Source organism: Silene latifolia, chromosome 11 (assembly GCF_048544455.1).
Source record: "Silene latifolia isolate original U9 population chromosome 11, ASM4854445v1, whole genome shotgun sequence".
Taxonomy (NCBI): domain Eukaryota; kingdom Viridiplantae; phylum Streptophyta; class Magnoliopsida; order Caryophyllales; family Caryophyllaceae; genus Silene; species Silene latifolia.
The window spans coordinates 90341721-90365283 of NC_133536.1; the positions used below are offsets into that span (position 1 = coordinate 90341721).

The window sequence follows — 23563 nt, forward strand, 5'->3', positions numbered from 1 at the left end:
GGGGAAGGAAAGGGAGGGGTTTAATTTCCTTTGTTTGATTACAATATATGGAAGGAGGGAAATGGAAGCGGAGGGGAATGAGAGGATTTAATTTCCCTCCTTTAGACCAAACTAAAATCTTTCCATGATTGGCAAGATTTGGAAGGAAAACTTTTTTTAACTCTCATTTCATCATCATCTTCCATCCACTCTACCATCTCCCTCTTCCTCCCCTTCCATCACCCTCTCATCATTTTTGTTATCAAAACAACCATAATTTATTTTCCCTCCCCTCTCCTACCCTACCTTTCCTTCCCCCTCACTCCCCCTCCCCTCCTTTTTCCTCCTAAAATGGTATCCAAACACACCCTAAGTGACAAGTCTTCCACGGTAGGTACAAGCATGAAAGCAGATTATATTAATGACGGAAAGTCTTTAATGCTTAGCCTTGGGGATAACCAAGAGGTTTTGGATGAGTACAAAGGTGTTAAGGTTTCTTGGTGCTTCAACACAGAAGTCTCTACTCACTCCTCTTCATTTTATTCCACTTCTGAAGAGAAACGGTAACTTTTTTCAGAGTCGATTATCGATTACTTCCACCAACATTCCATTTTTTTCTTGCACCCACGCCAATTTTTTTTTTTAAAAAAAACTTTATTTTTTATACCTTACACATTTACTCACATACTTTTTTTTGTACATTACACATTTTACACATTATTTAACAAGCGTATTTTGGATTGAGCTAGGTACTACAAGCTCATATTCCACAACCGTGACAGAAACTTCATAATATACACTTACGTGCCATATGTTCTAGAGGAAGGGGAAGCCATTGCAGTTCGAAAGAGAACACGGAAACTCTTCACAAATGCAGGAAATGACGGGTCAGATTGGAGTGACAGAGGAGCCATGTGGAGCCATATCGACTTTAAGCACCAAGTAAAATTCGATAAGTTAGCCATGGAACAAGCCAAGAAACAAACAATCATAGATGATCTAATGTGGTTCAAATCCTCGAAAAATTATTACGAGGAAATAGGAAAGTGTTAGAACAATTAATCAAAACGAGTTTGTAGTAAGGCGTTGGTTATATTTCCTTAAGGAAATTATCCCCCACTATTAGGGTAATTCCTCTAGGATACAATACTGCACTTTGAAGCCTTTTCTATATTTCAGATTTGATGAGATTATGATTGAAGATGAATGATGAATATTGTGGAGGCAGTATATTTATAAGTGTTGAAAAGGTACGAAGGAACAACAAACGCATTGTTTCGTGAATGTACTGATACTGACATTCTGTTTGGGCAAAAGGTTGGATTTCAGATTTGCAAAAACTGAATCGGGATGATACGGAATCACCCAACGCCCAAGCGCCCCAAGTGCCCAAGTGTCGAGTCTTGATTCGTTTAAGTTCTAGGCCCATACTAGTGAATCCACACTAGTCTTTCACTAATGGCCCATTTATCTTAACTAATAGAAATAAAACTCTTTCACTTATAAACTCTTCCTTTCCACTTATCCCATCAATATGGGACAAACTTACAAACTGTTCCAACAATCCCCCACTAGTTTGTGAGTTTTGTCGGTAATTACTCATCACATGAAGCATTATGCATTATGAAATTATCTCTCGATTTGAACTTCCATTTAGCAACTATGTCAAAGATCCTAACGAATTTTTAGGTGTCCGAAGATTGAACCAAAACTTGCAAAGTCAGAACGAAGACACACTGCACATAATACTTTAATGTTTATAGGCTTAAATGTATCAGCGTGTATATGGCCATGCGCTGCTGTATCCGATTCATGAACATTTACAACCCAGATACCCGTCATCTTGATGCTGAAGCGGCACCACTTATATGTTCATATAGGTGAAGTTATATCAGATTCTGTTCCTTCAATCATAACTCCATTAAGAGCATACGCTCATCCTAGTATCCTACCATCGTAACAGTCGTCACCCTTCCACTTATTTCCTGAGGCTGTATAGGTGTGACACGTGGAAACATTACAACAACTTGTTATTACACTTTGAACCTGAATTAATGATACTAATTCATAGTTGGGTTCCCATTGTTGGTTTTCTTAACGGGTTTAAGCCCCATTTCTCTAGCTGTTGAACTTACTAAATCTCTTGGTAATGGTTTAGTAAGTGGATTTGCCAGATTAATTTTACACTTAACATATACAATTGTGATCACTCCATTTGAGATTAATTCTCGTATATAGGCGCGCCTTAAACCAATATGTCTCGATTTTCCATTGTATACGTTATTATAAGCTTTACACATTGTGGATTGACTATCGCAGTAAAAGGACATAGCTGGCATCGGATGTGGCCACAACTCTATATCAAGCAATAAATTTCTTAGCCATTCTGATTCCTTGTCTGTAGCTGTCAAAGCTATAAATTCAGCTTCCATGGTTGAATGTGTAATAATTGTTTGTTTCTTGGATGCCCAACTAATAGCATCCCCACCAAGAGTAAAAATCCAACCTGTGGTAGATTTATTGTCATTCATACTAATTATCCAACTAGCATCACAATATCCTTCTAAAGTAGAAGGATGCTTACTGTAGACAATGCCGTAGTCAATAGTACTTTTTAAATAACCAAGAACTCTTGCAATTGCTTTCCAATGTTCTTTACCAGGTCGACTAACGTATCTAGATAATTTCCAGACTGTAAATGCAATGTCAGGCCTAGTGCAATGCATTGCATACATTAAACTGCCTATTGTACTAGCATATTCAAATTGTGCAAGAATTCTGTCATATTAATCCGATAATTTGATGCTAGAATCAAATGGAGAGTTTGCTTCCTTAATACCAAGATGCTGAAATTTATCCAGCAATTTTTTAATATAATGGGATTGATTCAAAATATATCCTGAATCATGCTTTATTATTTTAATTCCCAAAATGGTACCAACCTTATTTAGATTTTTCATTTGGAATACAGAGGTAAGATATTTCTTGGTTTCTTGTATACCGACCATGTTAGTACTAAATATTAGTAAATCATCAACATACAAGCTGATAATTACCATATACTCTCTGGTTCGTTTTGAGTAACTGCATTTGTCAGCATTATTATGTTTGAACCCATTATTTAAAATGGCTTTATCAAATTTTTCATGTCATTGCTTGGGTGCCTGTTTTAGACCATAAAGTGACTTTACTAGCTTGCACACTTTATGTTGGTTTCCCTCCAACACAAACCCTTCTGGTTGTTCCATATATATTTCCTCATTTAAATCTCCGTTCAAAAATGCTATTTTAACATCCATTTGATGAACATGTAAGTCATATATGGAAGCAAGAGTTATAAGAGTTCTTATAGAAGATAGTCTAGCAACGGGAGCATAATTATCAAAGTAATCGATACCCTCCTTTTGTGTAAAACCCTTGGCAACTAACCTTGCCTTGAAAGTTTGTACGCTACCATGTGTATTATATTTCTTCCTAAAGACCCATTTGTTCTTAATAGCTTTTGACCCATGAGGTAAGTCGGATAAAATCCAAGTACCATTAGACACTAATGATTCATACTCATCATTAATAGCCTCTTTCCAGAATGGTGAATCTCTTGAAGTCATGGCATCTTGATATGTTTTAGGATCATCATCAACATTTAAAACAATTGGAATTGAGTTCAAAACTTTGTTCCTATTACCTTCAACAGGGTAAACAAGAGAGGTCATTTGAATAAAGTCTTTCCCAAATGTTTTTGGCTTCTTGGGTCGTTGACTTTTCCTTTGTTCAACTTGTTCTGGTACAAGTTTCCTTTTGTTAATGCGATTATTTTCTACATCGACATTACTGTGATCATTAGGAAGTTCACTAGTTTGAACATAATTGTGATCATTTGGGACATGTTGCTCATTAGAGATTGGGTCCTTAATGAATTTATTTTCAAAGAAATCGACATGAATCGAGTCTATGATGACATTTGTCTCCAAGTCTAAAACTCTATATGCTTTTGAGTTTTCTGCATAGCCTACAAAAACGCGCCTTTTCCCTCTCGGTCCAAGCTTTCGAAGATTTCGGTCGATAATTTTGTAATAAGCTATGCATCCCCAAACCCGAAAATAATTCAAGTTAGGTTTTCGACCAAACCAAAACTCATAAGGGGCTTTATGAGTCTTTTTAGTAGGAATCCGATTTCCTACATGACAAGCTGTTTTGAGTGCTTCTCCCCATAAGGACGAAGGCAAACTCGCATTCAATAACATGGAATTAACCATATCAATATAAGTTTGATATTTTCTTTCTGCCACTCCATTCATTTGAGGGCTATAAGGCGCGGTCCTTTGATAAATTAGGCCATTGTCTTCACAATATTTATCAAAGGATGAAGGAAAGTACTCACTTCCTCTATATGAAGAATTTTAATCTTCTTTTCTTTCTTATTTTCGACCAGAGCTTTAAATTCCTTGAATTTTTCTGGTGCTTCATCTTTAGTTCTTAAAAGATACACATAAGTGAAATGAGAAGAATCAACGATAAATGTAATAAAGTAACGTTTTCCTCCTCTAGACAATACACCATTAAATTCACAAATATCACTATGTATTAAGTCTAAAATTTCAGAATTTCTTTCAACTTTAGAGAAAGGTTTCTTAGTCATTTTTGCTTGAACACAAATTTCACATTTTTTTAGGAAAATTCCCATGACAAGCATGTAACACCCCCATACTCCAAGTGCCTTACCAGGACCACTCAGGTATGAGGATGTCACCATCTCGGTTACCCGAGGCATGATAATCATAAGACAATGAAGAAACATACTTTATTAAATAAGTTTAAGTGATTACATTACAAAACCAACTGTAAGCAAAATACAACTGTCCTCAAACTATAAACCAACTGAAAGGAACTGTTCTAATAAACACAGCGGAAGACTAAAGACTCTGATATGTGATGACTCCATCCCCAGCTAGATCCCACGCGTATCCAAGATATACCGCAAGCAATCGCTCACCACCCCGAATGGATCACCACAGTTTTTAAAACATTTAAACGGGGTCAGTACTAATCACACAACTTATATATATATATCAATAATAAGACAAACAGACAGCTGAACTGTCACACACACACACACACACACCACCAACCAATCCCCATCATCTCAATCCGATCGTCCTTTGGACCGACCCGCCGATGGGGGACCGCAGCCGTTCCCACCTAAGCCCCGCTCATCATACCGAGCGATAACCCTATCCCATTAATGTGCACATCCCCTTCCGTGGCGGGTTCCACGAAGGTTGAAACTAGGGCGTGAGATCACTCCCGCAAGTGACCCCACTCAGCCGAGAACGCATCTCGAGAACCATCATCAAACACAACCACAATCACATCACAGTCATTATATCAAACAACCAAATACAACACATCACCAATATCCCATTATGGGACTAATACTGAGTAGGAAATCCTACCTGGAAAGCACAACAAGCAGACGGTATCTACAGCTGTATCAAAAAGCCTCTTCTACGAACCCTCCTCCTATCATATAACACATAGAGACTACACATCACATACTACACACAAAACCCCCAATCTCTAAATTAGGGTTTAACCAAACTTAACAAAACACTATAAAAATTATATTAAAAGCTTACCCTCGACGCAAGGAACTCAACGATACGAATAACGACAAGAACCGACCGTCTGAACTCCGGGAATTGCTAAGAATGCGATTAGGAAGATGAACTGGTTGCTTTCTCTCTTAAACAGGGTTTTAGGTTTTGCAAAAGTGATTTAAAACAATGACGATTATGTTTAAATACCTTAATCGCATAATTAACAAAACCCGAGAAAACTCCCCGTAAAACCGGACACTCGATCGAGTACCCAATGTACTCGATCGAGTACCCCCTTACTCGATCGAGTGCCTAAGGCTACTTGATAGAGTACCCCCTTACTCTATCGAGTACCTAAGGCTACTTGATAGAGTACCCCTTACTCTATCGAGTACCTAAGGCTACTTGATAGAGTACCCCCAGTGTCGAAACTTTTCTAAAACGCAACTTACCCTTACTCGACAGAGTAAGGCCTACTCGATAGAGTACCCCAAGACTTATAAATACGGAGTATTACAGTCTTCCCTCCTTTAAAAGAACTTCGTCCCCGAAGTTCAACCCATACTCTAAAAACAACCATACTAACTCGACCTAGACACAACAACATAACTAAGAACTCAACAACTCGACCAAACATAAAACATGAACTCTTAACACCCACTCCACCAACTATGTTTACTTCCTTAACATGACTCACGATATCGTATCCACCACATATATATCTCTCACGACACCAACTTCATACATAACCAACCACCATCCACTAACACTGCTAGCTCCATAATATCATCCACTATCAAATCCAAAATCAAGACACTCCTAGACATCAAACGGAATGTTACATTCTACCGCCCTTAAAAGGAACTTCGTCCTCGAAGTTTACTCAGACTCATAACATCATCCTTCAACTGTCAACACTATATAAAATATTCCCACACTCTGAAGCATCACACTACTACAAGCACGGCCATGGCCTTTTATAAGTATTGTCCACAAAACAAATCCCTCCTTTACGCTACGCTAACACTCTACTTCCAATTATATTACCGCATGCACCACCATGAAACTCTCTTTTATTGCATCCTACTCCTCTTAAGACAAATGTTACGTCCTCGTAACTCACTAATACTAAACCCTTAGCTATATTATCTCATTATCCTCATCACCACCATATGTCAAAGATAACTGCCTATAACCTCATTTCCATAATCACTCCTATTTCTCAAGGCTCTCTTACTTCAACAGTTCTCATACTTCAAATCAATCTGCACACCCCTAACCTATACCATAAGGCTCGTAGCAAAATCACCATACTAACTCTCCATTATCACTGCAAACCAACATACCTCGCTATGTAAAGCACTTATCTTTCAGAAGTATAACTCCCGATCCACACTCGTTACTTATACTCACACTAGATCCTCAAGTTCTTTCCTTCATTACCGCAAAACTCATACATAACTTAATATGACACTAATTCCCCCAACACCCTACACTCACTGTCCCAACAAAAGATTATGAACTACCTGCCGCTTTCAGATCATTACAACACATGTTCCACGAATCATTTTCCATTACCATGTCTACTAAAGCCTTATCTAGAACAAGATCAAAATTATCAGAACAACCTCTCACAACCGTGTCCCATCAATAGAACATCACTATACCATGACAACAACGAAAACATATTCAACTCTATTTCATATCATACTCTACCTCATTCTTAACTTAACCTAGTAAAGAAAACATCAATAAGCAAGACAACTGTCTACATGTTCAACCAAAACTCACAAAGAACAACAAAGAAACAAAACAACAATCTATGTATAACTGGTATGCACTTTCGAAAACTCGTATCATAATCATCCCGCCTACTCCACCACAACCGGTGACGGCATCACAACACCGCCACCAACAGCCACACCACAATGCGAAAATACCCGCATCACAATGCTAAATACCGTGCCCGGATCACCACCGGAGGCACCACAACCACATCGATAGACATCACAGCTACATACAATTCCATAAATACTGACTCGGAAATAACCTTTCGGACAGGAAAACTTACTCAAATCCACTTTACTCAATCACAACGCAACATATTATATGAATTAAACAGATAAGCATCGCATGAACATCATCTCTACCATTTCACGGAATACACAGGTGTTATTAATACACATAAAATTATAACTAGCCATGTCAAATTAATCAAATTATTACCTTTTTGGATATCATTCAATTAAACTACCGTGTCCAACATATATATTACAAAACATTCATAAAACAGCTTTATAATTATCACACCATACCACTTCTTGTGAGGTCAGAACCTCACACAAACATTTACACATATCATAGACCCGTAATCACAACCAACTAGTCAATCCTGACCACGTAAGTTACCACTCAACAAAGGTTACCTGTTGTCCGAGCTTAACTCGCATGCCCCTCATCACATTCTTCCATTCGCATCACCAAAGACCTTTCGCCATACATAACCATACAAACTAACACTCATTATGAGAAACCACCTCCTAAGACTATGTCTTATACTTCCTGACAACCATACTTTTATCAATTCCGTCTTTACAAAATCAGCCTCTTTAGAATTGCCACTTTTCTAATATACCCTTAACCTTAACCACTAGTCAAAGACCATAACACTACCTTTGTCCAGGACATCAAACCTCTTCACTCATCTCTAAACATCATGATTTCTTTTCTATCTTTGGTTAACATCCCAAACAACGAACATCGAATCCATGAACAAAATTACCTCAACATTCTTCCCAATATTTTCCTTAATTGAATCATCATCCATTTTTCCACCAAAATCTCATTTCATGCAGATATTCTACTAACTTCTTACTTTCCTTAATTTCTCGAAACTCATTATTAAACATGTTGTCCTGAAGCTCCCATATAACCATTAACTAACATCCTCATGATAATATCACACATTTCGATGATTCCTTACCTTTATATCACATAACTCCGGTGAATATTTTCCTCAGCTTACTTTTATCCTTCTTTTCTCTTTACACTCAATAATACCAATTAATAGTTCAACTCCTTATTCCTTCTAGCTAACTCTTTAGAAATCCATTTACCCTTTCGTTGCTCCAAAACTCAAATTCCATTATTTTCTACCGACATCATCCCACTCTTTCTTACCATGGATCTTCTCTTATTATGCTATCACTCACACTTGCCACTAATCTATCCATAGAATCAACGTTTAATGTTCAAACAATTGCATCTCCTTTTTTACATCTCTAGAAATCATAATTCATTTAATACCGTTAATTACCCAAGGAAATCACACAGTAGTTTCGTCTCTCGATAACACAAATTTCCAAACTCGGTCCACTACCGCAAATCCACGTCGCGACATGTCCCATTAAGTTCGCTATATACCACTATTTCCAAACGACCTTTCATTACATATGTTCTTACTCAACACTATTTCTAGCCATCTCCCTCCATAATTTATTATACATCTCAAGTTGCTACTATCCACATCCTTTCTTTCAATCTTTTCATTCTCACGTTCCTTAAACTTACATCATGCCTTGCCCACATTCACTTACATTTTCATTACTCAACATACAATCATGTCACTCATCTCGTCTCACACAACATGCTCTATGCCTCAATTAAGTCTTACTAATCCCAACACATATAAATCATGTCCTCCCCACCGAACTCATACTCATCATAGGTGCCACTCTTTACACCACAAAATTGGGTAACTTACGCGTCAAGACCAACATACATGTAAAACAATGCATAAAGAAGCAAAATAACGCCTTTGAATTAAACATAATATGCAACGAAGTCAAAAGATAAACATATGACCCAAAATAGGGGTCACTAGATCGAGTAAAGGCCACTCGATCGAGTAAGGGACTTACTCGATCGAGTAGGTGAAGATCAGAAGCACGTAAAACAAATTACCAGGGCTACTCGATCGAGTAGCTAAGGTACTCGATCGAGTGCCCCCTTACTCGATCGAGTACCAAGGATACTCGATCGAGTACCCCAATTCTCAGACGGTCCAGTTTTTCAGTAAAAAGTCATAACTCACTCATTTCTTGGTCGTTTTGGACGTGTGACCTATCGTTAGAATCGTAAAAGAACAAGCTATCACCTCCAATTGGAATCACATTAAAATCATTTACGCATCTCAAGTTATAACAGTTTAAAGACAACTTTGATGTAATCAGACGACATAATTATTTGATTTTTACTTCCAAACAACTTAAACAACAACCAAGTTAAACGAAAACAACCCAAAACTCATAAAACCAGTATTCATAATCATATGTTACTATTTTCAAAAGCCAAACAACAACATTCATCATGCACTTAGCTTATCTAACTTGCCAAATATGACTTACCCACATGTTTTTATTCTATCACTTTTCGTAAACAAAATCACAAATACATGACATCAAGTCCCCTATTCAAATGTTACTACCACGATGATTCATCTTTTCCACTAATTCATCCATCATACCACATATTTATCCACCATATACGTTCAACATATTCACCCAAAGACATGTTCAATTCATACTCCTAACCTTTCGTACTTTTACTCAACACGACAACAACAACATGTATACTTACACATCGCTTTATATATATATATAGACAAAACACTTTTCCTTGCGTAATTATAACATGTCAAATTACATGTCTCAATAATTATACTTTCATGCTTTACAATCAACCAACATACAATTCACGTCATTATCATCTTTCATCCATCAATTCATACAACATACTACTACATAAATACACACAGCACACAATAAGCACATAACGATCCCGACACATATCCCATGGTGACCGGTTCAAAATTGTAGGGCGAGGTCGCGACTTTAGGACGTCTCCCAAGTCTTTGCATTAGCTCCAACAACCTTTACCCCGGGTTCATTTTAATTGACTCCCTAGATTCATTAGATTCATTGGTTACAGGTTTCAGGATCGTCGCTCTGATACCATTTGTAACACCCCCATACTCCAAGTGCCTTACCAGGACCACTCAGGTATGAGGATGTCACCATCTCGGTTACCCGAGGCATGATAATCATAAGACAATGAAGAAACATACTTTATTAAATAAGTTTAAGTGATTACATTACAAAACCAACTGTAAGCAAAATACAACTGTCCTCAAACTATAAACCAACTGAAAGGAACTGTTCTAATAAACACCGCGGAAGACTAAAGACTCGATATATGATGACTCCATCCCGCCTAGATCCCACGCGTATCCAAGATATACACCAAGCAATCGCTCACCACCCCGAATGGATCACCACAGTTTTTAAAACATTTAAACGGGTCAAGACTAATCACACAACTTATATATATATATATCAATAATAAGACAAACAGACAATTTGAATCACACACACACACACACACACCACCAACCAATCCCCATCATCTCAATATCGATCGTCCACCTTTGGGACCCGCCGGTGGGGGACCGCAGCCGTTCCCACCTAAGCCCCGCTCATCATACCGAGCGATAACCCTGTCCCATTAATGTGCACATCCCCTTCCGTGGCGGGTTCCACGAAGGGCGAAACTAGGGCGTGAGATCACTCCCGCAAGTGACCCACTCAGCCGAGAACGCATCTCGAGAACCATCATCAAACACAACCACAATCACATCACAGTCATTATATCAAACAACCAAATACAACACATCACCAATATCCCATTATGGGACTAATACTGAGTAGGAAATCCTACCTGGAAAGCACAACAAGCAGACGGTATCTACAGCTGTATCAAAAAGCCTCTTCTACGAACCCTCCTCCTATCATATAACACATAGAGACTACACATCACATACTACACACAAAACCCCCAATCTCTAAATTAGGGTTTAACCAAACTTAACAAAACACTATAAAAATTATATTAAAAGCTTACCCTCGACGCAAGGAACTCAACGATACGAATAACGACAAGAACCGACCGTCTGAACTCCGGAAATTGCTAAGAATGCGATTAGGAAGATGAACTGGTTGCTTTCTCTCTTAAACAGGGTTTTAGGTTTTGCAAAAGTGATTTAAAACAATGACGATTATGTTTAAATACCTTAATCGCATAATTAACAAAACCCGAGAAAACTCCCCGTAAAACCGGACACTCGATCGAGTACCCAAGGTACTCGATCGAGTACCCCCTTACTCGATCGAGTGCCTAAGGCTACTTGATAGAGTACCCCCTTACTCTATCGAGTACCTAAGGCTACTTGATAGAGTACCCCCTTACTCTATCGAGTACCTAAGGCTACTTGATAGAGTACCCCCTTACTCTATCGAGTACCTAAGGCTACTTGATAGAGTACCCTACAGGTCAGAAACTTTTCTAAAACGCAACTTACCCTTACTCGACAGAGTAAGGCCTACTCGATAGAGTACCCCAAGACTTATAAATACGGAGTATTACAAAGCAATATATCCATGTTTAGACATATACTTTAACATTCTAGAATTTATGTGTGCTAATCTAGAATGCCAAATGGAAGGGGAGTACTCAACAACAAAAGCAATCACATTATTTATTTCATTAATAGATAGTTTGAACATGCCATCACAACTATATCCCTTACCTATATACATACCATTCTTAGTAATAATAACTTTATCGGACTCTAATACGATCTTAAAGCCTTTCTTACATAATAAATTGGCCGATAACAAGTTCTTTCTTAATTCTGGAACATGAAAAACATTAACTAAAGTTAACTTCTTTCCGAATGTAAAATTCATTTCAATTGTTCCTTTTCCTTAAACTTTTGCTGTAACATGATTTCCCATCAACACTTCCTCTATTTCTTTCGCTGGTTCATATGTTTTGAACATAGCCTTGTTATTACACACATGAATTGTAGCGCCGAAATCGAGCCACCAATCTGGTGTTGTTGTCACCGCAGCCATATGCAATTCAGTGATCATACCAATATGCATATCCGACACTATTGTAATCAGTTCTGGACTTGCAGTTTCAACATTATAAGCATTATTGGTGCCTAAACCGGACGGTTTCTTGAAACTATTGTTCCTGTTCTTGCAATCCTTATTAACATGGCCCAATTTTCCACAATGAAAACATGCCCTATCATCGAGTTGTGCCTTTTTCTTGAACTTATTGTTCTTATTTTTCGGTTTCAGATTACTCTGAGTCCTCTTTTTTTATCCTTCGGCCACATAATTAACCTTTAAACTCAAATAAATCGAGTCTCTTACACGGTTTTCTGCCTCAATTTGCAGATGAGTTTGAAACTGCTCTATAGTTGTAGACTCGTTTGAATGCAGGAACTTTTTCCGAAAATCATTCCATGAAGGCGGAAGTTTTGCCAATATTGCTCCAATTTGGAGTGCATCAGGAATTTTAATTTCAAGTTCATTTAAGCGAGAAACCTATATTTGAATTTCATGTACTTGATCCATTATGGTTGATTTATCATCAGTCATAAAAAATTCAAAATACTTCATTGCATGAAATTTATCAGTACCTTGCATTTTGTTTTTATACTTCATCTCTAATGCATTCCATATATCCCTCGGAGAAGACAGGTTGCGGTATAAATCATACAAGTGATCAGTCAGAGAATTCAGAATATATCCTCGACACACCAGTTCATCTTCCTTTCGCTTACTACACTCTTTTTTCAATAAATCAGTATCGTCTGGCAGGGGGTATCGTATGGGTGTAAGATCAGACTCAAGAACATAGAATATCTTGAGTGCAGTAAGTAGAAACACCATACGATCCTTCCAACAATTATATTTTGTTCCATCAAATCGTGCCAATTTGGAGTCGCCATGAATATGCCCACTTTGTATCTGTGCCTTAACAGTAGCAGCAAATTCGTTTTCCACAGTGTTTAATTTCCTTAAGATTGTTAGAACAATTAATCAAAACTAGTTTGCAGTAAGGCGTTGGTTATACTTTCCTTAAGGAAATTATCCCCCACTATTAGGGCAATTCTTCTAGTATACAATACTGCACTTTGAAGCCTTTGTATATTTCAGATTTGATGAGATTATGATTGAAGATGAATGATGAATATTGTGGAGGCAGTATATTTATAAGTGTGTGAATGTACTGATACTAACATTCTGTTTAGGCAAAAGGTGAATCGGGATAATACGGAATCACCCAACGCCCAAGTGCCCAAGTGTCGAGTCTTGATTCGTTTAAGTTTTAGGCCCATACTAGTGAATCCACACTAGTCTTTCACTAATGGCCCATTTATCTTAACTAACAGAAATAAAACTTTTTCACTTATAACCTCTTCCTTTCCACTTATCCCATCAATATGGAACAAACTTACAAACTGTTCCAACAGAAAGCCATGGAAGAGGGGATATCTTCTATATGGTCCTCCAGGAACAGGAAAATCCACTCTGGTCGCAGCTATTGCTAATCTCTTAGACTATGATATTTATGACCTCGAGTTAACTTCTGTTAGGAGTAATATACAACTTAGACGATTGCTCACCCACATAACAGGCAAATCCATCATTTTAATACTCCCTCCGTTCTAAAATAATTGACGTTTTCAATTTACGAGGTGAGCCTTTGAATTCAATTTATACAAAAATATATTGGTCAAAAAATTATAAAAATTACACCATAAAATTCCTTACGAATAGAGCTTTAATATGAGTATACATTTCAACATATTTAGTCATATATTTTGAGAGATATTGAAGAGAGAAGTGAGTGTCTCGAAAATTGAGAATGACAATTAAAAAAAAAAACAGAGGGAGTAGAAGATATAGATTGCTCCTTGGATTTGACCGGCCAGAGAAAGAGCAACAAAGATGAAAATGAGGAAAAAGACAAAGACCTAATTAAGAATGTCATGGAAAAAGGACATATTGAAAAGAAAGGAAGCGAAGTGATGTTGTCGGGTTTATTGAACTTTATAGATGGGATATGGTCCGGTTTTGGGGAAGAGAGGATAATTGTGTTTACAACTAATTATATAGATAAACTTGATCCTGCTCTTTAGGGGCGGATGCAGGATTTGACTAAAGGGATGGCACACCCAAAAAAAAAATTGCGGATAACTTTTATACATAAAAATTTTAACATCGTCAATACATAATAATATAATCGTAAAGAAAAAATATACCAACAAACTCTAAACCAAATACCAACAAGCCCAAGTGCATTATTTTAGAGATCCATTTTCGGCGATAGAATTGGGGGCCCTGTGAAAAAAAAATTCGGGGGACCCCTTCAATTTTATATATTATCGTCATGAAGGTAGTAAAAAATTAACCAAAGAGTACCATAATATTTACTTATAAGATAGTGGGAAATTTTACATGGAATTACTTCTAAAAGTTTATAATTGTATAGATATAAAAATATATATGCTTAAAAAACAATATTAATATCCAATTGATGTGTTGGACAATCATTCAATTTACTAGCCTAACGCCCCAGGTTCGAGCGCTCTTACCATCATTTTGTTGAAATTCAATTAATTAAATCTAAGTTTGAACAAACAAACAAAATAAGCCAAACCTAACTACAACAAGATTCGAACACGTGACCATCAAGCATGTTTGTATGCCTCTTACCACCAGACTAAGAGCATCATCCTGCTAAAGAAGGGCGCTCTAACTGTCTAAACATAGATTTTCAGTTTTTTTTTTCCGTCACGTGAAGGCACGTGCCCCTCACCCCCCCCCTCCCCCCAAATCCGCCATTGCTGCTCTTATAAGACGAGGTCGAATGGATGTGCATATAGAACTATCTTATTGTGGTTTTGAGGCTTTTCAAATACTTGCTAAGAACAATTTGAGGTTAGACTCACATCCTTTGTTTGAATCCATTGGAAAACTGTTGGGAGAAATAGAGATGACTCCTGCTGTTGTTGCGGAAAATCTGATGCCGAGGTCAATGAATACCAGTACTGAGGCTTGTTTGCAGAATTTGGTTACTGCTTTTGAGAATGCAAATGATGAAAATGGTGAAATCTGATGAAGAAAACTACGCTGAAGGAGGATAATTTAGGAGGTACATAATTAATAATGGAAAATGACGCAAAAATAATTAAACATCTTGACATTGCAGTACAAATTATGCTAAGTACTCTTGGAATTCATGGAAATCAATTTAATTTTTCTGTCTCATAATGCATAAGATATGTATTTGCAATTAACTATTATCACCTGGTGTTAATTGTGAGAATGTGAATTCGAGACATGCTCAAGGGTCTCGCATTGATATATACAATATCTCAAAAAATGATTATTTCATGCAAATAATCCAAAATATAGGTGGTATTCTCTTTTTGTTTTTGCAAGAAATGGTATCTACCTTTATTCTTTCGTAGTTGCTCATTCATGTACGCGTTTTACTTATTCATGGACTTTTTTTCATTGTTTTTCCATAGTATGCCCTTTGTCTAGAAACCCAAAAAAAACTCTCCCTAATTCTCTCCCTCACAAAAGTACTCAAATCTACAAAATTATTCAACTCGTCAAATTACACACAAGTATGGATGCTAATTTTCGTATCAATCAATTAATAATTCTAATTCTTAATTTTATTAATTATATTATATCAAATTAATGAATTAATTTACACTAATCAAATTACAAATTAGGGTTTGCTTAAACCGTCGCCGGCGTTGGGTGAGGGACGGCGGCCAACGTTGTAATGATGCTCGATTTGTGGCCCGCCGGCAGTGGACTAGTCGACCAAAATTATTCAATTATTCGATGATATTCAAACTGCAGATAGAAGATCATGAAATTCGAGATATAGCTGCAATTAGTGCAAAAAATGATTATGCAATATGAATTGTGATTGTTGTCGTGATGAAAAAAATGGGAAGAAAGGTATAGTTAGAATAGACAAGGGAACAAGTACATTGGGATTTGGGAAGAGCCACGACTAGAATTTTTCAATGAATATCAAATCAGTTAACCTTTGTTTAATGAATCTTTATCATAATCCATTTGATAGTTTCTTTGCTCGTTTGATTTTTCATTTTTCGTTTTTTTTTTTTTTTACTTTTGTACTTTTCTTTGTTAAATTTACACAAGATCGTCCGGTGGCGGAAGGGAAATGGCGGTAAGGGTCGTGGATGGTGGCTGTTTGGTAGTGGTGGTTGGATGGTGGTAGTTAGAGTGAAAACATTAAATGAAGAAAGAGAAAGCGAATGAAAGAAGGGTATTAAAATGAAAATCATAAAAATAAAAGGGGTATTATAGTCATTTATGTCCATAAAAGAGTAAAATCCGTCCATGAATGAGCACCACCCTATTCTTTCGGTATGAGACAATAAGATAGAGTGATCTTGTTAGAATATAGAAGTCAAAATTAGATTATGAAAGTCAAAGGTTGTTAGAAGTTTTTTAATTAGTCAGTTAACCTAATTAAGTCGGTTTAACCAATTATATAAAAAAGCTTATACCTTCATTGTAAGATACAATTCTAATACAAAGATTAATAATTTCTCTTTCTATTATCAATTCTCTCTTCATCATTCTCTCTCTACTCAATCTTCATCTTCTTTAATAATCACAATCATGGTTTCCTGTAAACTCCAACATGGTATCCGAGTCCAGGTTCAATCAATTGATTGATCCTGTTTCTTTAGTTCATCTTCTTCCGAGATCTTAATCAATTTTTTTTTCTTTCCTTTTCTCATTTTTTTTAATAGCATTAATTTCTTGAAAAATCACACATCAAGATGCCAGAAGTTACAATCGGTCCTGATGATCCACACTTTATCAACAATAATGATTTGATTACTGGTGTCAAACTAGAAAACACTCCTTTTGAAGGTACTGGGTTCGGAAATTGGAAGCGTTCCATGTTAATTGCTCTCTCAGCGAAGAACAAAATCGGGTTTATTGACGGCTCTATTCCTAAACCAGTCTCTACTGCAGCAATAGCCAAACATTGGCAGTGATGCAACGACATCGTTTTCTCCTGGATTCTAAGTTCTGTGTCCTCTGAAATCGCAGATTCTATTCTTTATAGCAATTCTGCAAAGGACGCTTGGATTGAGTTGGAAGAACGTTTTGGTCAGTCGAACGGTGCACAGTTATATGTAGTTCATAAGAAACTCAATGATTTCGCTTAAGGCAATGATTATATTGTCACCTACTTCACCAAACTTAAATCCATCTGGGATGAGATTGATGGTATGGGTATAAACCCAAATTGCACTTGTGGATGTACTTGCGGTGCCAAGCAGAAGCAATCAAGGTTCCAAGAAGATAAGAAAGTTGTTGAATTTCTGATGGTTTTGAATGACTCCTTTGCTGTTATCAGGGGTATAATTTTACTTCAGAATCCTTTTCCTAAAACTAGTGTTGTCTACAATAATTTACTGCAAGAAGAAAGGCAAAGGGAAATCCATAATACTGCTTCTGTTCAAGCTGATTCAGCTGCGTTATATGCAAGAAATGTAAATTTCAACAAAGCTGGTCTGAATAATTCTGGGTTTCAGAAAGGAAGCTCAAGTACTTCTGGGTTTTCTAACGATTCTGGGTATAATGCTAATGGTTCAAAGAATACTTTCAGGGTGCACACAAGAATAGAAATTTCAATGGGAAATTCACTCCATCAAACAATTTCAAGAAGCCAAATTTTCAGCCTAATGGTTTCAAAGGCAAAGTTAATGATTCAGAGGACAGATCTACTATGTTTTGTAACTACTGTAAGAAATGGGGTCATACAGTCGACAACTGTTATCATCTTGGGAACAGAAACAGGCGCTTTGCTGGTAATGCACATCAAGATCAACAGAACTTTCTTGGTCACTTTGCTGGTAACCATAACATGATGATGAACAATGGACCTGCTCACACGGGTAATGGTACTGGTCAGTTGAATAATGGGCTAGGAAATTCGGTGCAGCAGCACCAAGCTTCTAAGTCTTAGTTCCTGGAAATCAAAGAAACAACAAACAGTTTCCTTATCATCAGCAAAGGCAGAATACCGTTCTTGATGAAGAATAACAACAGAATTGGCATGGCTTAGCAGATTATTACACGAGCTCCAAGTTCCCAATATTCAAGCCATTCCTGTCAAGTGTGACAGCTAAGCTGCTATACACATCGCCAAAAACCCGATTTTCCATGAAAGAACAAAACACATAGACCTAGACTGCCATTTTGTACGAGAAAAGCTGCATGGTGGACTGATCAGCCTGTCTTATGTTCCTACTATCGAACAACCAGCTGACTTATTCACAAAAGCATTACCAGGACCTCAACATCATCTATTACAGATCAAGTTGGGGCTCTTTCATTCACACCCTCCAACTTGGAAGGGGGGGGGGGGGGGTGTGTTAGAATATAGAAGTCAAAATTAGATTATGAAAGTCAAAGGTTGTTAGAAGTTTGTTAATTAGTCAGTTAACCTAATTAAATCGGTTTAACTAACTATATAAATAAGATTATACCTTCATTGTAAGATACAATTCTAAACACAATTCTAATATAAAGATTACTAATTTCTCTTTCTGTTATCAATTCTCTCTTCATCGTTCTCTCTCTACTCAATCTTCATCTTCTTTAATAATCACAATCATGGTTTCCTGTAAACTCCAACAGATCTTACAAAGTATAGCCACTACACCGACTTCAATCATCTATTGTAACACATTACATTAGAATGGATTGCTACTCCACTTCTCTATTTATATGCACCCTGACATGGAATTTAATTCTCCTGAGTACATAGTCTACCTTATGCTCACAGCTACTCCCTCCGTCCCGGTCAATTGTTGTCTTTTGGTTTTGGCACAAAGACCAAAGAAAAAGGAGATGACCAATAACTAAATGACAAGTGGGGTCAAATTGAATGAGAATGGTCAAATTATTCTTCAAGTTCATTCTTAAAATAGAAAGGACAACAAATGACTGAGACACCTCAAAATGGAAAAGGACAACAAATGACCGGGACAGAGGGAGTATTAAATATGAGATGATTCCTTCTCTCCCATAATCCATAAACTGTGGTTGTTAAGCAAACTGGAAAATAGGGAAACTGTCAATGCCTTCGAACTTCTTCCTCATTGTGAATTCCAATCAAGTTCTCTCTATAAATTGTCTCCTCTGCCAGTTAGCTGAAGCCAGAGAAACACAATTGTCTAAGCTTGTGTTTTAAGTCAAATTTGTTATCAGAGCTTTGGTTGATACTTGTGAGTTCATTAATTCCCAGATTACAACAAAAACACAGAAAATAGCTCAATGAGTGAAGACAGGCTAGCCGGAATGGAGTCCAAAATAGAGGACTTGAAAGGAGTGGTTAATGGTGAGAGCCTTGAGAGACTTCATTGGGTCTGCTACAGCTGCTCGTAGTAGAGGCAGAGAGAGAGGCAACCACCTCGTGGAGGAGGAGGAGGAGGACCGCCACCACCACATAGAGGGGAGAGCAACTCAAACACAGATGACACCATAGCATAGAGGTTCAACAGAGAGCGTGACATAGATCTAAAGGTAGAGATTCCTGACTTTTATGGTAACTATTAAACCATGACGACTTGTTATATTGGTTTAGATCTGTTGAGAGAGTTTTTGAATATAAAGGATACACTGGTAGGAAGGCTTCTAACATTGCAATTATGAAATTGAAAAGTTATGCTTCTCTTTGGTATGAAAACATAAAAAATCAGAGGATTAGAGATGGTAAGGAGCTATAAAGTCTTGGATTAAATCGATAAAGAAACTAAGGGAGAAGTTTGTGTCTAATAAGGATTATACACAAGACATGTTCATTAAACTCACACAACTTAGACAAGACCAACTACCTGTGAAGTCCTATCTGAGAGACTTTGAGCAACTTACCTTACAATGTGAGATCACAGAGAAACCTGAACAAAACATTTCTAGGTTTTTAGAGGGCTTGGATCCTAAGATATATAGTAGAGTCAGGTTGCAACAAGTTTTGTCCTTTGATGAAGCTGTTAAGTTGGCTTTGAGGATTGAGAGAATGGGAAAAGGGAAGGTTTTTCTACCTAAACTGCCAACTAAGACATCATTCTTTAAGCCTCTTACTGGAGTTAAGATTGGAGATCCTATCCTCATAGCCAAACAAACTGTTGTTGACAAGGGGAAAACAAGCAACTTACTTTAGCCAAAGAAAGACCATTCCCCTTAAGATATGTTTCCAAAGCCAAGGTTATGGTCACTTTGCTAAAGAGTGTCCATCCAATAGGGCACTAAGTACTATGGAAGTAGTCCAATAGGGAGATGATGAGATCATTGTTTGTGATGATGAGGAGGAGCCTGAGATAGAAGAGATAGAAATTGTGGCTATGCCCGATTCAGGCTTAAACTTGGTCACTTGGAGGGTTATGCATACCCAACCCCAGCCTTTAGAAATGGACTAAAGGCATCAAATCTTTAGGTCCAGATGTACCATCAAGAGGAGGGTCTGTTATTATCTTATTATTGATGGAGGGAGTTGTACCAATGTTGCTTCTAAACCTTGATTTAGAAGCTAGCTTTACATACACTAGACCATCCAAGTCCTTACAAACTGAGGTGACTCAACAAGGGAGCAGAGGTAAAGGTGTATAAGCAATGTATTGTTCCTTTCTTAATAGGAAAGAACTACACTAATGAAACTTTGTGTGATGTCCTACCTATGGATGCTTGCCATATTCTCTTGGGGAGACCATGAGAGTTTGATAACATTTTTTGCACCACGGGAGAGATAACATTTACACTTTCAAGGTTGGGAAGAAGAAAATCATCTTGACATTGTTGCCTCCTGTACTCAAGTATACTTGATAACTAAGTTATCGTCCTCATTTTTGTGCCAAAAACCCTTCTCCTTATTCCAATATCGACTCACGCATTCGTGAATCTTTCTCACGCATTTGCTAGATATTTGTAGTGTTTCACGCATGTTTAGGTGATTTGGAATTTCAAGTGAAGGTCGGGACCGATTAAAAGAAGAGAAGTGAACTGTTTGAGTCTTTTTGAAGCCTATAGGTCAGCCAAGGCGTAACTCAACCTTGTAGAGTGAAATAATACTCCTATGGGTATATTGGCTTAAAGTTAGGTGTATCGAGCTCAGGCACGGTGCAACTCAATGGCGGTAAAAGTTCAGAACTCTTTCTATGGGCGTATCCTCCAAGTCCGGCGTAACTCCCCTCATCTGGCGTAAAAGGGACGCGGCCGATGTATCGATACACTGGAGCACCTCGAGGATTGGGCCTAATTCAGTTTTTGACTCTTGTAATGGTGTTTTGGGCTTTTAGTATAAATAGCTAAACCCTATTTTTGTAAAACACAATTCATTTTAGATCAAAAATTAGGTTTTTAGCAAGTTGTAGTGAGAATTTGATCCAACCTTTGTTCTTCATTTTTCTCAAGCAATTAATCAAGCATTCTTATTTCCGTCATCTTTTTGATGATATATTTCTATTTCTTTCTTTAATTTCTAGTTTGTTTTGTCAATTTCATTTCCTTAGTTTATTATTGTCTTATTTTTGAATATTTACATTACTTGTAACCAAAGTTACTACCTTTACATTTGTTTTCACTTAAATTATAGTTTAATTAGTCAATTATCATTATCTTAGTCATTAATTACATGATTAGTTGTAGTAATCATTCTTCTAACATGTGATTTGCTAAAGTTTCAATTTTTATCACTTATTTTAGTTTAATTAGCATGATTAGTGAGTACTCCTTTTTCTAGGGCCCGATTAGACCTAATAAATGGTTTGTTTAGGTGATTAGTTGTCTTTGTCAAGTAATGGAGTAATGGGTAATTGGTTTTGGTTGGGTAATTAGCATTGACCTCTTTTGTTTGACCATATCCAACCTTATGAAGCTATAAGTGGAAGATGGGCCGAATTTGGGCTACCTAGGTTATCAATGGGAGCTGGGCCTATGGTAGTGGGCATAGGTAGATTTGGGAATTGATTTTTTAACGGGTTATTCATGGAAGTGAGACCCTTCTTTGGAGCCCCCCACGTTTTTTTTAAGGAATTCCATTGCTGGAAGTGGAAAAGTATTTAGTCGGGACATATTGTTAATTTTGATTCTTTGGGCTCGATTTTGGGTTATCTGTCGGAGTAGGACCCTAATCGACTCAAGAGGTCACCTACACTTGGGAGAGTTGGGTGGTAGTTTTATAACATTGTCCCCTTATCCCCCATGAACCCATTGCTTTCTAAACGACTAATTGCTGACATAATCCATTGCTAAAGGTTTGATCGGATCCTAAGCTTTTTATATTATTGAATCACAACCTTAAACATTAACTTGCTCATTATTCATATCTAGCTTAGTTTGCATCTCATATTAATAATTTAGTTAATTAGACTTAAACAAAATTCAACTCTTGTCGATCTAGCTAAGCACAATGCTAAAATAGACTAGTATTGCACACTTGCTCCTCGTGAATCAGCCCCTAAGTGCTACAATAACACCGTGCACTTGCGGTAATTTTAGAATTCATCAAGTTTCTGACGCCGTTGCCGGGGAGCAATAACATATTAGTAGATTTTAGTTGTATTTATACTAAGTCTTTTGTGTCTCGAATGATGTTCGACCTTGGTTTTCCACAATATGAAAAAGAAAAATTTTGGGTTTATGTTGAAAGAATTCACCAATTCCTTGACTACTAGATGACCATGGTTTTATTTTGGGTGAACTGCGTCTAACGATTGTAAATGGCATAAATAGTCGAGTTAGGTCTTTGTTTGACTCCTTATGTGATGGTGATTTATCTTCTATATCGGGATAAGGAAGCATATGACCTTTATGATTGGTTGAATCTTGAAAGTAAGAAGCCTAATTTTTCTGTTATTGAGTATTAAGGAGAACACTTTTGTGGATGGTAATGAGGGTTTTAAGCCTTTGAGTGATGATATTGGGGATGGTGAGGGAATTATTGTTGTTGATGATTTGTTGACTAAGGAAAGTGGCTTGGATGAAAAACATGGTAGTGAA

At 37.1% G+C, this 23563-nt stretch overlaps 1 pseudogene; it reads left to right on the forward strand.

The window, feature by feature from the left end:
* The first annotated feature begins 381 nt into the window (after window positions 1-381).
* Window positions 382-15611, forward strand: LOC141613663 (AAA-ATPase ASD, mitochondrial-like; annotated as a pseudogene).
* The last annotated feature ends 7952 nt before the right edge of the window (window positions 15612-23563 follow it).